The sequence below is a fragment of the Miscanthus floridulus genome, chromosome 1, assembly GCF_019320115.1.
Source record: "Miscanthus floridulus cultivar M001 chromosome 1, ASM1932011v1, whole genome shotgun sequence".
Classification (NCBI taxonomy): Eukaryota; Viridiplantae; Streptophyta; class Magnoliopsida; order Poales; family Poaceae; genus Miscanthus; species Miscanthus floridulus.
Genome location: NC_089580.1, coordinates 50,758,396 through 50,776,945, shown reverse-complemented (window position 1 = coordinate 50,776,945; position 18,550 = coordinate 50,758,396). Strand labels below are relative to the sequence as shown.

The 18,550-nt window shown below is 47.7% G+C and overlaps 1 pseudogene; it reads left to right on the top strand.

Annotated features, from left to right (window-relative positions):
* The first annotated feature begins 2,596 nt into the window (after positions 1-2,596).
* LOC136456543 (lecithin-cholesterol acyltransferase-like 1) lies at positions 2,597-4,541 on the top strand (annotated as a pseudogene).
* The last annotated feature ends 14,009 nt before the right edge of the window (positions 4,542-18,550 follow it).

Sequence of the window (18,550 nt, the reverse complement as noted above, 5' to 3'; positions counted from 1 at the left end):
GTTTCGTATTTTAGTTGATTGTTTTGAGTTACAGAAATTGATCTACACACTTTATCACATGCATTAACACATAAACATGATGCTCATGACATGTTTTAGTAAATGATTTACGGTGTAACACCGAGGGTGTTACACGAAAGCCTGAGGTAGTGAACCGTAGCGAAGATGACAACATCTCTGTCCATGGACATATTGTATCTATAAAGTATGTCTACTTCCTGTCCAATCCTGCAAAGCACAAAAATCTCTCCACAAATAGAGTCTTGAACGATTCTTGTCAAATTTTGTGGTCCGGGGAGGTGACGAACAGTGGCTTCAGCAATCAACAGTCGGTTCGGGTGAATGCTCCATCCCCAAGTAGCAAACAACATCATGTGGGGTCCTGGTGCCACCCCTTGTCGCCAAAAGGCAAGGTTGCTCGCATTGTAATGGCTTCTTCCGAAGTAAGACATCTGTTGCAATGAAGAAATTCCTAATATGAACAAAATTGATACCGAACCCAAAACCAATTGGACCCACATGCAAACAGCAGGGGGGGCTTGACCGAATCCATCTAACCTTCATGGGGCGTTGTCCATGACGATAATGCAAGGTGCTCGAGGCAGGGCAAGCAAAGGCGGGTGGGGAGAACTAATGGCTTCGTATTGGGATTTTTTAGTGGTTCCAATAGCCACGAATGCGCCGACAGGGCCGAGGGGAGTTGGGGAATGGACCGGGCAGTTCTAGGTTTCTTTTCCAAACGGACGGTCCAGATTTATCGGCAACGAGAACGAACGGCACGGGATAAGGTAAACAGTATCCTTATTAAGCCGACCATTGCCACGCTAATCCAACGCTATAATACAACGATTGTCAGCAGTTGAACTGCTATTAGATTCTCCTGGAACCGGAACCGTACATGACAGTTTTTACTTTTCATTCATATATATACAGAAAAAGAAAAAAACAGTCATCGTGTAGCAATATCTCCTGGAATATAGTAAGGATCAAAGATAGATAGCAAGAACAGCAGTAGGAAACATAATATTTCAAAGAACTTTTTTCATTGATTCATTGCATATACAGATAAATACAATTTGGACGAGTATACGATTGTACTTGTCCGAAAACATAATAACTAACCTAAACTATTAAAACTACTTATACTAACTATAAACTACTTAATCTAAATATGATCCTCTCCCAGAGAGGATCATGCTCGCCTCACTCGCTTGGGAGGAGGCGAGTTGAAGTCGGAGTCGGAGACAGAGTCATCGTCGTCGGCGTCATCGGCGTCGTCCTCCTTCTCGGAGCCCCACGGAGGACTATAATCAGAAGGCATCCTGTCGTCAGAGGAGACGTCCTCCTCGTAGAACTGGTGGGCTGGCAAGTCGTCTTCGCTGGATGACAGGCTATTTGGAATTTTGATGGGGCTGTCCGATATTTTCTTTGCAGATCGGAAGAGAAGGGGATGATGGATAAAGAAGAGGGGTGGGTTTCAGAGGGCACCGGGCTTGAAGAATATGTAGAGCAGTGGGTATGGCTCTTTGGCTTTAGGCGGCGGAAGTAATGGTGATTTGACGGCCTTGGAAGTTGAGGGCATTCAACACTCACGCTGAATTTTTACCACCGGTTGACCAAACGTTAGTTTTGGACCGCCGGCCAAAACGCGTATCCCAATTGGCCCGGCTTTTCATGCGACGGAGGAAATGCAACCCCAATACCACTGCTGCATCTACCGTTAACGCGTTGGTGGTAGCAGTTTCAACTGCCGGTTTTCTTCCTTAGGAGGCCTCACTATCGGTCAACCGACAGTGGAGGTATCACACCGTCGCTTCTATCACTACGGCAGTGAAAGTGACAATAATAATAAGTTAATCTGTAGTAGTGTGAAGATTAAGGCGGTGTGTGGGGCCAGCCCGTGGCCAGGCTGCGGGCGGCGGTGTGGGGAGGTGGCGCAAGTCGCGTGGCGCCGATGTGGAAGAGGCCCGCATGATTCCTTAGAGAGGAGTCCGACGCGGTGGAGGTGGATCGACGCGTCCGCGCGGGGATTGAGCTGGGGGTGTGGCGAGTCATCTGTCAGCGTGCACAGTCCTACGGCGTGCGCGCTTAATAGAACTGGTGTGGGCAGCGCGTGAATCCGAGCGGACGAGACGAAGCAAGTACGGGCGTGCTGGACGTCCGGGCGAGCGTGCACCCATTACCTGTCTCTGTGGTCGCTGTCGCACAACTGCACAAGTCCACCATTTTAATGCCCGAGCTACTCGTCAACGTGTCCCATGGGCGCACCCAGGGGCGGATCCAGAACGGGGCTGCGCCTCGGGCTGAGCTACTGATTCACGTTCAAAACAGTCTGATCTTGCTTCTTAGGCCTCCTTCTGTCTAATTAAGATCATAGTTTTTTAGGCTAAACACCACATATGTTACAGAGGCTACATGGACTCGCCTCGGGCTGCAGCCCGGGCAGCCCGGGCCCTGGATCCGCCCCTGGGCGCACCATAAGAATATAACTTTCTATTTCTATTTATATGCTACTACAGTATGTAAGTACCTGTAGCCCTGTAGGCGATAACGCCATGCCACTGGCTCTGACTGGAACCCCAGAGTGGGCACAATAATGGACGTGCAGCTGCACCGCCTCCTGCCTCTCCTTCTCCTCCTCTCATGGCCTTTCTTCCGCCGCGGCGACCACTCGGCTACGCGAGATGCGGCGGACCTCCACCCCATTGTGATTCTACCGGGCCACAGCTGCAGCCAGCTCGACGCGCGGCTCACGGAGGAGTACGAGCCGGCAGCGGCGCCGAGCTGCGGCGCGCGCAAGGTGAAGGGGTGGTTCCGGCTGTGGGAGAACCGCACGGCGCTCAGGACCCTGCACTGCTGCCGTGCTACACGGAGCAGCTACGGCTCGTGTATGACCCTGTCGCCGGCGACTACCGCAACGTGAGGGGCGTCGATGTCAGAGTCGTGTCATTTGGCACCACGCGCGGCTTCATCCCCCGCTGTCCTTCTTACCGGAAGTAAGTTACAGTGTGCGTGAGTGCATCGTTTGTTTTTTTCTTCTTTTCGGAAAATCCGTGATCAACTCTATTTTGTATGTGAAGACTGGTGGAGGCACTGGAAGGAGTCGGATACAGAGACGGCGGAAACCTGTTCGGCGCCCCATACGACTTCAGATACGGGCCGGCGCCGCCCGGGCAGCCCGCCCAGCACTTCGCCCACTTCGTCTCGTCCCTGCGGTGCTCGTAGAGCGTGCCAGCGTGAGGAGTGGGAACAAGCCGGTCATCCTGGTGTCGCACAGCCAGGGCGGCATAAACGCCTTGGCATTCCTCGACCAGAGCCCCCTGCCGTGGCGGTGGAGGTACGTCAAGCACTTCGTCATGGTCTCTACCGCCGCAGGAGGCATCGTGACCGCGCTAAGAGCATCTCCGAGAGTTCCCATAATATCCTCCTAATTTTTTATTTTTAGAAAGATAAGGAAAAACCCTCTACAACGACTCCTAATATTTACTCCTAATCTTTTAGGACTTGAAAAATTCATCACCCTTCCGCGTAACTTTACGCGGACGAAGCCACACACGGACACCCAAACCTTCCGTGAAACCACAGCTCGCTCAGTTCGGTGAGCGCTCTCAACCATCAGACATGGGCGCCGGCGCCGGCAACGACAACGGCACGGGCCCCAAGACAAACGAGGTGACGATCCCGTGCAACCAGAGTCCCGGCCATGCGGCGCTGGACGGCTTTGGCCCCCCGTTGCCCAAGCACCCGCAACAGGTGTCCGACCCGGCGAGCTACGCCATCGCTGGCAAGATCCTGCTCGCCGTGGCGGGGGCGTTCGCGGGCGTGCTCCTGGCGCTCGTCGCGCTGCACCTCTACAACAGCGCCCGGCGCCGCGCGGCTCGGCCTAGGCGGCGACCAGCTGCGACGAAGAGGTTCGCGTGGAAAAAAAAAGAAGACTACAGAAAAAAAAAGATCAAATGGGACCAGCATTTGATTTTTTAGAAGTCAAATATTATGAACTATTGGAGACGAACTTCTTTTTTTCTCCTAAAACCTTTTTAGGAGTCGGTAAACATAGACTTTTTAGAAGAAATATTTAGGGAACTCTTAAAGAAGCTCTAAGGGCCCTCGCCTCCTCCGTCAGCCATCCTCCGCCTCCCGGCGGCGTGCTATCGTTGTTCGGGAACACGGGCAGGAGCTTCGAGAGCACATTCCTCACCCTACCGTCTCCCAACCTGTTCGGCCACACACCCCTAGAGATCACACGTGCGAGGAACTACTCGGCGTATGACATCCCGGAGCTTCTGGCGGCGGCCGGATTCTCCGACGATGAGGTGGCGCGCGTGCTCAACTTCAGTGCACCCATCGTGTTCGTCACGTGCATCAACGGCGTCGGCGTGCCGATGCCGGAGCTCGTGTACTGGGACGACGTCAACGCGGAGCCCAGAGTTGTGTACGGCGATGGCGACGGCAACGTCAATCTGGCTAGAGTTGTGTACGGCGATGGCGACGGCAACGTCAATCTGGCTAGCGTGCTGGCGGCCTGGCGTTGGACACGGTGATTGGGAAGTACCTGGGTCAGGATTACTACAAGTTCGTCTTGATCCCCAACGCGACGCACAGCGGGATCTTGGCGGATGATTTCGCCCGCCAGTGCGTCGTCAGCGAGATTCTTCAAGCAAATACCGTTGTTTTATTAAGGTGCAGGTGCAGCCCAGCAACTTTATTTGGTTCCAAATTTCACTACACCACAACACCAAGATTACCGATGGACGGTCCGACGCTAAAATCAGCTACAGCGACAGACAATCTGACACTAAAAAGTTATAGCGACAGACTTCTGCAGACGTTGTAAGTCCTGTCGCTAAAAATCTTTAGCGTCAGACAGGCCGTTGCCCTAAATTTTTTTAACGACAGATAGTCTGCTGCTATTCTTTAGCGACAGATAGCCTACCAGTACTCTATAGCAACAGACAATTTGAAGTTACAAATGTTTTTAGCGACTGATGGTTTGACGAGATCATTTAAATGCATTTAAAAAAATAAAAAGGCCATTTGGTTGTAAATTAATACAAAAGTAACATCATTGTGCACATTTCTCATACATGATGATGGCCAAGAGCATGCCGGCAAGGTTCTGGGCTAAGGCGGTGACCACGGCGGTGTTCATCCTCAACCGCGCGGCCACTAAGGCCCTGAAGGGTAAGACACCGTTTGAGGCTTGACATGGACGCAAGTCAAATGTGTCCTTCCTCAGGACATTTGGCTGCGTCGGCCATGTGAGGAACACCAAGCCTCACCTCGACAAACTCAAAGACAGGAGCACACCGATGTGCTCCTAGGCTATGCGGATGGTACCAAGGCGTACCGGCTCTATGACCCACGTGGAGGCAAAGTGCTTGTCTCGCGCGATGTCATGTTTGACGAGAAGGCGGCCTGAGACTAGAACAGTCCAAGCACGGGAGAAGCTGGCGGCTTCATCGGCACCTTTATCGTCGAGCACATGGTTATCCACGGTGGTGGAGATGCTAGAGAGGAGATGCCGACCACTCTAGCAACAGAGCCAAGCACTCCTAGAGCGGTGCCGAGCACTCTAGGAGGGGTGCCGAGCACTCCAGGAGTGATGCCGAGAGGTCCTGTAGTGGTGTCAACCACTCCAGGACGGGTGCTGAATACTCCCCTAGCAGAGCCGAGAAGTCTTGCAGTGGTGCCGACCACTCCAAGACTAGGGCTGAGCACTCCTAAAGTGGTGCCAAACACTCATGGAGTGGGGACGGGCGGTCTAGGAGTAGTGTCGAGCACTACAACCGGGGTGCCGAGCACTCTAGGTGCCGTGTAGACCACTCCGACGGAATAGGGAACTCCATCGATGATGATCAAGTTTGCCTCACCTTCAAGTGACATCACTAAGTTCATGGATGCCTTCCATGATGGTGAGGAGGTGCGATTCCATAGGCTGGAAGACATCGTTGGCGGCACAGAGCCCTCAGGCCTGGTGAGTCAGCTGCGCAATGACCTAGAGCTGCTTCTCGTCAGTGCAGAGGAACCAACCATGTTCGCGCTGGCCGAGCACGATGCAAACTAGCAACGAGCGATGCTGGAGGAGATGAAGGCGATTGAGGAAAACAAGACTTGGGAGCTTGTCGATCCACCTCTAGGATGTCATCCGATCGGCTTGAAGTGGGTGTACAAGGTCAAGCGGGATGAGCACGGTGCCATTGTCAAGCACAAGGTATGCCTCGTCGCCCGAGGCTTTGTCCAGCGTGAGGGCATCGACTTTGAGGAAGTCTTTATGCCAGTAGCGCGCATGGAGTCTGTCCGACTGCTTCTGGCTTTGGTAGCAGTAAAGGACTGGCGCGTCCATCACCTTGACGTAAAATCAGCCTTCCTTAACGGCGAGCTAGCGGAGACGGTCTTCGTCAGGCAACCTTCAGGTTTCACCGTCAAGGGTGCAGAGCACAAGGTGCTCTGATTGCACAAGGCGCTCTACGGGCTATGGCAGGCCCCACGAGCGTGGAACGCCAAGCTTGACGCCACGCTGGGTGAGCTTGGGTTTACGAGGTGCGCAACCGAGCATGCGCTCTACATGCGGTGACGGGGGAAGGAGGAGCTCATTGTCGGCGTGTATGTGGACGACTTGATCGTCATCGGCGCGCGTGCAGAGGACATCGACAGCTTGAAGCGCGAGATGACAGCTCATTTTTGAATGAGCGATCTCGGCACGCTCTCATACTACCTCGGCATCGAGGTGAGACAGGGGAAGGAGGCACTCACGCTCGGTCAGAGTGCGTACGCCTCGAAGCTGTTAGAGCGGAGCGGCATGGCTAAGTGTAAGCCGTGCGTGATTCCGATGGAGGAACGACTGAAGCTAACGAAGGCCAGTACTACGATGAAGGTAGATGCAACACTCTACTAGAGCATTGTCGGTAGTCTGCGCTACCTAGTTCACACGAGGCTAGAAATTGCGTTCACCATGGGCTACGTCAGTCGTTTCATGGAGGATCCCCGAGAGGATCACTGGGCCACGGTGAAGCGCTTGCTGCGCTACGTTAAGGGGACGGTGGATCAGGGGATCATCTTCCCTAAGACCGGTGGGAGTAGGCTACAGCTTACTGTGCTCAGCGATGCAGACATGGCGAGGGACATCGACGGACGGCAGAGCAGCTCTGGCGTGCTCATTTTCCTTGGGTCGTGTAACACCCCGGTGTTATGCCAGCATTTAGGCACTACAGATCATGCATATTATGCATCATCAAGCATCCTAATCATACATACCTAATCATGTAAATAATAATTGAAATCCTGCTTCGAAACATACGAAACATGCTTGTGAAACGTAAATGTTGCATACACTTGTTTAGGGTTATTTTTGCCCTAATCATGCTTGCTAGGTTAGTAGAACTTATTTGGTTATGATTGTAATCATCTAGAATTATTTAGCACAATTTTTGGAGCAAAGTTTGTATTGCAATTATTGCTAAATTCTGCTTTAAAAATAATTCTCCAAAATTAGGGTTTTGAGTTAAAATTGATAATTTTATAATTCAAAATCTATCAAGAATTGGACTTTGGTCATAAAAGCAAATTTGTAGAGAATTAAATTCTAAGCAACTTTCATTTTTGGTACATTTTCAAAAGATGTCATTTTCTTGCTCAAAATGATATTTGAAAGCTGGTATTTGAAAATTTCTTGAAAATATAATTTGGAAAAAGGCTTTTCTCCTTTCGCTGGCCGCCGCCTCGTTTCTCGGCCCACGGCCGAAGCCGGCACAACAAACCCCCGCCCCCGCGCCCGCACCAGCCCACCTCGCCTCGGCCCAGCCTAGCCCCGCGCGCGTCTGGCCTGCCCAGCGCTGCGCCGCGCCTGTTCCCGCTCGCCGTTCTGACCGTGGCAGAGCACGCCCGCCGCGTGGCGGCCATGCGCTGGCAACGCCCGCCGCGCATCGCAGCTAGCCTGCGTCCGCTCCCACGCGCCTGCCTTCATCAGCCGAAGTCGCTGCGCTCCTCTCCACTCAATCCCGCCCGCTCTCTCGCTCTCCCGTGCTCGCCCCTCCTCTCACCGCGGCAAAGCACAGCGCCACCGTAGCCCCACCGACCGAATCCACCGTCGGTGCTCCACCACGGCCAGCAATCAAGTGCCAGCAGCTCCACCTCGCTCTCCGACACTTGGTGCTCGTGGTTGTGACGCTTCTGAGCCAAGGTAGAGCCATTTTGCAAGCTTCGCTGCCGTCGGCCATGGCGCCGCCGTGCTCGGCCACCGTGGAAGGCACCCTTCTTCCCCTCCTCCACCCTTCCTATTGGCCTGCTCGCATTCGCCAACTCCTTGCGAACCCCATGCGCTCACCCGCTTGCCCTGACCCGGCCGGCAATGGCCGCTGGCCCGCTGGCCGAGCCGCGCCGCCGCGACGTCTCGACGCCGGCATGAACCCCCTTCACCTCGGCCGAGCTGGTCCAAGTGGCCGTGGGCCAAAGCCCCTGCCAGGCCGCCGCACTCCCCTTCGCTCGGTCTGAGCAGGCCGAGTGTGGCCGTGGGCCGGCTGGTTCCCACGGGCCGGCCCAGTAGCAATAGGAGGTTTTCGATTTTAGTTTTCTTTATTATTTGAAAAGAGAAAGGATTTGGAAAATGTTTGGATACTCAAATTTACTCTAAATCTGTTGAAATAAATTTTGCTAGGTTCCTTATCACTAGATCTACTTGGGAAAATTATTGCATGTCATTTTTGAGATACTTTTCTGTAGAACTTTATTTAATCATGGATATTGCTGATAACTTGAAAAATGTGTAGAAAAACCTATAAGCTTCAGAAAAATATGATTTCCAAGTTTGTTAATCTTCTTATGTAATGTACTTCTTAGGAAAAATATGTGTCATGCATGTGCTGTAGAAAAATTTTGAGGTGTAGTTCAAGTACCTTTAATGGCTGATTTTTGTTATTTTTGCTAGAGAGCAAAATTTGTATAAAACATGCATGTGATAATTTTTGTACAGTGATTAATTGCTGTGTATAACATAGGAAAAATACTAACTCTATTGTTTGACACTTTTCACAGTACAAAGTATTTTCATGTTCATAATCATGCCATAGCTTGTTATTTTTGTGTAGGCTAATCCACTCATTCAAATACCATGAAAATCTGATGTTAGACTACTTAGGGTATTATTGTGCTATGGTAATTTTCTATGATTTTTCTAAGCAATAAAATAGATGTTACTATTCAAATCTATTATTAATTAGGGTTTAATCAAGTGTTGCTTTATGTGTGATTAAGGAATTAGTAAAGCTTTGGTGTATCTTTGAAGCATTTAATAAGATGTGTTGACTTAGTATATTAGTAGTAGAAGAGAATGCAGTAGATGACAAGTGCTTGTAGTATATGTTCTTGGATGATGTTAACTACCTTGCATTCAAGCATATCCATTGTATTCATCTCATCCGATGCACCGATTGCATAAGCACTTACGCACATTGCATCATACAGCATCGCAAACCGAGAACCCAGTCGTCATACCCGAGGAGCCCGACGAGCAGCTCGAAGTGCAGCCGTAGGAAGTGCCCGAAGCCGACAAGGAGGACGTTGAGGAACTTTTGGAGTGCCCCGATCACCGCCTGAGCTCCTTCAAGAGAGGCAAGCCCTGGAGCATTTTCTCCTGGTTTGCAATTATTAATTAAATGCTTTACTTTAATTGATGCATTATGTTCAGGAGTTGTTTGCAACCGTTGCTGCATTTTACCTTGTCTACCTTTGTTATACTATATCCTTGTTATCCTGGTATCCGCAGTCGAGTCAATGCTTAGCTGGCTTAGACCAGTAGAAGTCGGGTGATTTCTTGTCACCTGCGAGCTATAGGTGGTTACCTGGATCTGCTTGGATGACTATGAAGTCATGGTATAACTAAGTGTTAAATGAAGTTGAGATCGGACGGAGACTTACAGAGTTTTGGACTGTAGTGCTTTCCGTCTGTGTCGATTAAGGACCGACCGTTGTTGGGCCTCGAGTCATGTTGAACGTATGCCTTACATTTAGCTAGCCGGATAAAGTACCTTCCGACCATGAAGCTGGGAGATTATTCGGGCCGAGTAGATTGCCCGCAGCGCACTGTGCCAGAGCAGGTGTGATAGGACACGGGGGCGAGATGATAAGACCAAAGTGCAGTCGGTCGGCCCCCGGATACATGTGGTTTCTAGCAAACTCGAGATTCCTAGATAGTTGACTCGGTGATCAATATCTTACTTTAGCGGGTGAGTGAGGTTTGTGTAAGGAATAAATCACCAGCTGGTTAGGAATCGATTCGAATCGCCATCGCTCTTGGATAGTGAGCACTTGACTTGAGTTACTTCATCGTAGTAATGTTAATGGAACACTTGGACAGTTATAATGCATATGACAATATGGAAGTGGTTAATGATCATTGGTTATCATTATTGGCTTAATCACATGTCTGCTCTAGTATAGGTGCAAATCTAGTCGATAGGTTATAATTAATTAACTTGGCAATAATGTCTTTAGAAAGGTTTTTGAAATGCTAAAAATGCTTTCTTTGTAAATGAGTCAGCTACCCTACTATAAAGCCTTTCATAATCCTTGGTGTCACTTATTTTCGGTTATGTCGGGTAAGTCTAGCTGAGTACCTTCTTGTACTTAGGGTTTTATTCCCACTTATTGCAGATGGCAAGATGTATTATGGCTACTGTATCAACTATCTTTATCCTGCGATGGGTGATGCTTAGGACCATGGGCATGGTCATTCCTTACGTCTTGCCTGATGCTTTTGTTGGAGATGATCATTAGCTGGCACTATATTTGAACTCCGTGTGAGTGTGGTTTGAACAAATGGCTTCCGCTACTTTTATTTGAACTCGTTTTGTAATAACTATGTTTAAACTCTGATGTATCTGAGATGCAAACTTTTATGTAATATATGATGGTGACCGCTAAACTTATTACGATCTTGGCTGGAATGGAAGTTGGTTTGAAATCCTTCATGATTTTACGGACTACCGGGTTATACGGTCTTAAGTTTGCTAAATTGTCTGCTCTAGCGGATGATTTTCTTACTTAATTTCATATAATTGGTCGGTTCTGTTATAGCTGGTATCAGAGCATAGTTTAGCGTGTTACTGTTCACAAGTGTATTTAAAACAAAAAGGCATTTGAAAAATGTGATTTCTAAACTATAAAGTGTGCCAGTGGTCATATCCTTTATGCCCAGTTAAGGACTTTAGGTGGCTTAATTAAGTACTGACTTGGGGTTTTTGCATCATATTTCTCTTTCGTCGCTCATACGGCGTGCTATTGTATGAGTGCCACTTGTTTGAGTGGTAATGTATGGATCAATTGCCTCTACGCCTCGGTAAGTGTGAGTTGTGAGAGCAGGATCGGATACACCGCCGATCTAGGGTGAATGCTTATATGATGCTGGAGTAATTACATGTTCTATGCATGTTTTACAAAGGTATCTCATGTGTGGGTATTTCGTCTGTTGAGGCAATGCCGTCAATAGGACGATGGTTCAGGTAATTACTACCGTTATACATGTATCTGGGGATTCGTGTAGAGCGTATAGATAAAATTTTACTGCTTTTATGCATTCATTGGGAATTGGGCTGAAATGAATCTTCTACAGGTACATAACAACGCTATCGTGTAGAACGTATTAGTTACGTATTTAAGAGATCGTTTGTATGCCACCGAATTCGTCGCTAGAATTATTTATTTCATAAGTTTGTGAGAACGTACGGCACGTACATACATCATATTACTTGTGCATTTCATTCATGTCATGCATCCCTCCCCTTATAAATTGATTATCTTATTTTGATAAAAGTTGTATCACCTAAAATATATTTCCCTAGGGTAATAAAAGAACTTTTGCTACAGATGGCCTACACGAAGCAGACCGCCCGTAAGTCCACCAGAGGAAGAGCACCTCGACGTCCGTTGGCCCTGAGGGAGCACCGCACCATGGACACCTTCTTGAGCGAGTTTGGCATGCCAACCTTGCTTTGGAGAGTGCTCCATGATGTGGGGTACCCAGAGGGTCAAGAGCCGGTGTACTCTTGGAATGAGAGCCAGTTAGCAGAGGATGTACTTGCAGTGGTAGAGATCATGGTTCCTACTCTCGGTGATGCTCCAGATTGGGATGGTTGGCACTTGGAGTTTGAGGGTCGCACTCCTGCTGAGGGTGCAGAGGGAGCCGCTTTCCGTGTCATCAGGGATATCATGAGCAGATTTCCCAATGAGCTTGCAACAGCTCTAGCTAGCACTTTTCCTAGGGATGATCCTTGTGATGCCATTTGGGTTCAGCCTCAGGGAAGCGCCTTGGTCAGAGGTCCAGCTGAGGGACAGGCTAGCGACAACCATTCTATGAGTGCTATGTTCGCCGCCATCAGAGCGTATGAGGGTCTCGAGAGTACCTACTGGACTTTGACTAGTTTGCGTGGTCAGGATAAGCTCAAGGGGAGAAAGCAGAAGAAGAGACAGGCACATGCTATAGCTAGCTTGTAGGAGCAGTTAGCTGATATGAACTTACAGCGGAACCAGGCGGTTGAGAGAGGTGATAGAGCTATGCAGCGGGTGCATACGTTGACTCATGCCAACAACAATGCAGACCGCATGATTGGACAGTTAGTTTAGGAAAGGAATGAAGCCTGGGACGAGAGGGACCTTCTGCTGCAGAGGGTTGATGAGCTAGAGGAATACAACGGCAACCTGCACGAGGAGTTTCACGCGCTCTACAATGGGGTTGGCCCATATGCTCCACCAGACGCTGCTGGCATGGACACCGACGACGATAACAAGGATGAGCCTGTAGTTTCACCTGGGGGCGATGGTGACGTCTCCGATCCTGACGATGGCCCCAAGGAGTAGGCTAGTTGCCTTGAGCTAGTATCTAGGTCCTATCGCGATGACCTTTCTTTTGTTGGCATATAACCTAATGTATTTTGCTTCGAACTTATGAGACTTGGCATGTGGTTGGAACTTGATTACGAATGCGATATCTGAACGCATAAAAGTCTAGTGTATGTATGCTGGCAATTTGGTTGTATGGACGCGATGTTTGCTGTTGAAGTAATTTGATTAAGTGATGTTATTTTAATTGGGATGCGATTGTTGTGCCTCTGTTTTATTGTATGAATTTATTCTCTCCAGTAAATTCAGTACGGCATAATTTTTCCTTCACTCGCAATTATTACAGCTTCACTCAATCATTACTTGTTGCTGAAATATGCAGATGACAAACACTCGCCGTACCACGTATGAGGCCGCTGAGACTGGTGCTAACGGTGCAGGGATTGGTGGTGGTGGTGGAAACCACGGCAACAACAATGAGCCTCCCCATGAACCGCATTTGCCACCTCCTCTCCCGTTTACCCCCGAGATGTTCCTCGCACAGTTGCTCGGGAGTCAGCGCAACACGGAATAATCCTAGAAGAACATGGAGAATTTTCTGCGTACCATCGCCAACAACATTCAACGCGGTAACAATCAGGGTGATGGCATTAGAGTGAACCAATATAGTAGCTTCAAAGATTTTATGGACACCAGGCCGCCAATATTTAGGAAGCAACAGAGCCACTCGATGCCGAGGAATAGATCAACACTATGGAAGATAAATTCCATGTGTTGAGGATGACTGAGGTATTGAAAATGGAGTATGCTGCACATCAGTTTCAAGGACCAGCGGGAATATGGTGGAAGCACCATCGCACCACCTTCCCTCCAAATGCTCAGATTTCGTGGAGAGAGTTTGCTAAGGCCTTCTGTGGAGTTTATATTCCACCTGGGCTGACTGAGATGAAGTTGGGAGAGTTCTTGGCGTTGAATCAGGGCACCAAGACCGTGACGCAATATTTACATGCCTTCAACAACTTGTGTCGTTATGCGCCCGACATGGTTGACACAGATGCTAAGAGAATCGCCAGTTTCAAGAGGGGACTCAATCCAAAAATGATGAAGCATGTGGGTACCAACAACCGCGTCAGATTCAATGACTTCATCAGTGACTGTCTAAAGCTAGAGAAGAACAACAACGCCAGCACCGCAGACAAGACACGCAAGAGAGCCCTTGAAGGTGGTCCGTCCCAAGCTAGAGCACCTATGGGAGGTCGTCCTCCATATCGCCCATCGGCACCTGGCGCTAGGTTCAGGCCACCACAATAGAGAAGTCAGAATTTTCGTGGACCCTAGAAGCCTTACAAGATGGCAGTATAGCCCAACAAGGCAGCCGCAACTGTGGTACAAGGCAGTTCCAAGGGAGCTATGGGATCTGCTGGGATAGTGAGGGGACCCTGCTATAACTGTGATCAACCCGACCACTTCTCGAGGTTTTGTCCGTATCCGCCCAAGAAGAAGCAGCAGACTTATAATGCTAGGGTGCATAGTACGACTATGGATGAAATTCCTAAGGGAGAGCCCGTCACTGCTGGTAAGTTTCCTGTCAACGAAAACCCTACAGTTGTTCTATTTGATTCTGGATCATTGCATTCTTTTATGAGTCAAGCATTTGCATAGAAACATGAACAACTATGCACAGAATTGGGTTATGGTTATCGTATAAGTTTAGCAGGGGCTGATGTTTTGACCAACCAGATGGTTCGAGGGGCAACCCTTGAATTAGGTAGCAGGAAGTTCTGAGTGAACTTGATAGTTATGCCTAGACTAGTTTTGGATGTCATTATAGGGATGAATTGGATGAAGGATTAGGGAGCAGTTATAGATACTGGAAGTCGAGTACTTACCCTTAAGGATCCCCTAGGTGAGGGTACTTTCCAAGTACCATTGCCTCGGAGAATAGACCTTATAAGTGTTACATGTGCTACGACAGTTATTCCTATTCATCAGATTCCGGTAGTGTGTGAGTTTCTGGATGTATTCCCGGATGAGCTACCTAGTCTTCCGCTGGATAGGGAGATTGAGTTTGGAATTGAATTAATCCCCAAAACAGCTCCGATTTCAAGGAGACCCTATCGGATGCCTCTAGATGAATTAGCTGAGCTGAAGAAGCAATTAAAAGATTTATCAAAAAAGGGGTTTATCCGGCCAAGTAAGTATGAATGGGGATGTCCCGCCTTGTTTATGAAGAAGAAGAAAGAGGGCACGTTGAGAATGTGCATAGATTACAGGCCACTCAATGCTGTAACCATCAAGAATAAGTATCCCTTGCCTCATATTGATGTTCTATTTGACCAGTTAGCCAAGGCCAAGGTGTTCTCAAAAATAGATTTGAGATCCGGTTATCATCAGATCAAGATTAGGCCACAAGATATACCGAAGTCTGCTTTTTCCACCAGATACGGGTTGTATGAGTATCTTGTCATGTCCTTTGGCTTGACAAATGCTCCTGCATACTTTATGTTTTTAATGAATACATAATTGGATAAGTTTGTGGTGGTGTTCATCGATGACATTCTGGTGTACTCTGAGAACGAGAAGGATCATGAAGAGCATCTGAGAATTGTCTTGACCAGACTTAGAGACCATAAGTTGTATGCTAAGTTTAGCAAATGCGAATTCTAGTTGAAGAAAGTTCCTTTTCTTGGTCACATTCTATCAGAAAATAGAGTTTCAGTCGATCCAAGTAAGGTACAAGAGGTTATGAATTGGAAAGCACCGACCACAGTTCCTGAGATTAGAAGTTTCTTAGGAATAGCCGGTTACTACCGTCGCTTTATACCAGACTTCTCGAAGATTGCCAAATCTATGACAAGTTTGCTACAGAAGGATCACAAGTTTGTGTGGACAAAGGAGTGTGAAGCAGCTTTCCACACTTTGCGGAAACTGTTGACCACTGCTCCTGTTCTAGCACAACCAGATATCGAAAAACCATTTGATGTGTTTTGCGACGCATCGAAAACTAGATTGGGCTGTGTTCTTATGCAAGAAAGGAGAGTCATTACTTATGCTTCACGTTAATTGAGAAAGCACGAGGTCAACTATCCAACACATGATCTTGAACTTGCTGCAGTTGTGCATGCCCTAAAAATTTGGAGACATTATCTACTTGGTAATGTGTGCAATATTTTCATAGATCACAAGAGTCTTAAGTACATCTTTACCCAACCAGAGCTAAACATGGGACAGCGCAGATGGTTGGAATTGATCAAAGATTACAACTTGAATGTGCAATATCATCCTGGAAAAGCCAATGTAGTGGCAGATGCTTTGAGCAGAAAGTCACATTACTTGAATGTGCAGCCATTACTTGAAGATGGTTTCAATCTGATGCATCCTACTATGTTACATAGTATTCAGATTAGTTGCTCTTTGGAGAGTAAGATAATAGAGGGCCAGAAAACCGACAAGGGAATATTCCACATCATAGAGAAAATAAAAGAAAAGCCGTCTCAGCACTTTAAAGTGGATGAACAGGGCGTGCTGTGATTTGACGACCGTCTTGTGGTTCCCAAGGATCGAGAGCTTAGGAATAAACTCATGGATGAAGCTCACCTTTCTAAGCTATCTATCCATCCGGGAAGTAGTAAGATGTATCAAGAACTAAGACCTCATTATTGGTGGACCAAAATGAAGAAAGAAATTACAGTATATGTTGCCAGATGTGACACATGTTGTAGAGTGAAAGCTATTCATATGAAACCTGCCGGTATGTTGCAACCCTTGTCAGTCCCTAGTTGGAAGTGGGATGATATAAGTATGGATTTTATCTCGGGTTTGCCCACTACTCAAAAGGGACATGATTCGATTTGGGTAATTGTGGACCGTCTTACCAAGACCGCTTATTTCTGGCCGGTCAAAACAGAATATCGACCACCTCAATATGCCGAGAAGTATATCGCAGAAATTGTGAGGTTGCATGGTATACCAAAGACCATAGTATTTGATAGAGGCTCACAGTTCATGGCTCACTTTTGGAAACATTTACACAAAGGCTTAGGAACTAGTTTGATTCATAGTACCGCTTATCATCCTTAGACATATGGTCAGACTAAACAAGTGAATGCTATTTTGGAGGATATGTTAAGAGCCTGCGTATTGTCTTCTAAGGGATCATGGGAGTCATGGTTACCCTTAGCTGAGTTTTCTTATAATAATAGTTATCAAGAAAGCATCAAGATGGCTCCATTCGAAGCTTTGTATGGCAGAAAATGTAGAACACCATTGAATTGGGTCGAGCCTGGAGATAGAAGGTATTATGGCATTGACTTTGTAGAAGAAGCCGAGAAGAAAGTTCACATTATTCAACAAAATATGAAGGCGGCCCAATCGTGTCAGAAAAGTTATGCAGACAGAAGGAGACCCCTTGTGTTTGAAGTTGGTGACTATGTTTATCTGAAGGTCACACCAATGAAGAAGAAAAGGTTTGGAGTCCGAAGAAAGTTTGCCGTGAGATTCGTAGGACCATACAAGATCTTGGAAAAAAGAGGTCCAGTAGCTTATAAGTTAGAGTTACCTGAGACAATGAGTACCGTCTTCCCAGTTTTCCATGTATCACATCTCAAGAAATGTTTGCGTGTTCCGGAGGAAAGAATAGAACCTCGAGGCATCCAACTCAAATCAGATTTGGTGTATCGTGAGCAACCAGTCCGTGTGTTAGACACTAAAGAACGTGCTACTCGGAATAGTGTGGTGAAAACATACAAGATACAGTGGGATCATCATGATGAGGGAGATGCAACTTGGGAAACGGGAGAATATCTACAAAAAGCTTATGAAGATTTTTATAACAAATGGTTCGTAACCCAAATCTCGGGACAAGATTTTTATAAGGGAGGAGGGCTGTAACACCCCGGTGTTATGCCAGCATTTAGGCACTACAGATCATGCATATTATGCATCATCAAGCATCCTAATCATACATACCTAATCATGTAAATAATAATTGAAACCCTGCTTCGAAACATACGAAATATGCTTGTGAAACGTAAATGTTGCATACACTTGTTTAGGGTTGTTTTTGCCCTAATCATGCTTGCTAGGTTAGTAGAACTTGTTTGGTTATGATTGTAATTTAGCGCAATTTTTGGAGCAAAGTTTGTATTGCAATTATTGCCAAATTCTGCTTTAAAAATAATTCTCCAAAATTAGGGTTTTGAGTTAAAATTGACTTTAATTTTATAATTCAAAATCTATCAAGAATTGGACTTTGGTCATAAAAGCAAATTTGTAGACAATTAAATTCTAAGCAACTTTCATTTTTGGTATATTTTCAAAAGATGTCATTTTCTTGCTCAAAATGATATTTGAAAGCTAGTATTTGAAAATTTCTTGAAAATATAATTTGGAAAAAGGCTTTTCTCCTTTCACGGGCCGCCGCCTCGTTTCTCGGCCCACGGCCGAAGCCAGCCCAGCGAACCCCCGCGCCTACACCAGCCCACCTCGCCTCGGCCCAGCCCAGCCCCGCACGCGTCTGGCCTGCCCAGCGCTGCGCCGCGCCCGTTCCCGCTCGCCGTTCCGACCGCGGCAGAGCACGCCCGCCGCGTGGCGGCCATGCGCTAGCAACGCTTGCCGTGCGTCATAGCTGGCCTGCGTCTGCTCCCACATGCCCGCCTTCATCTGCCGAAGTCACTGCGCTCCTCTCCACTCAATCCCGCCCGCTCTCTCGCTCTCCCGT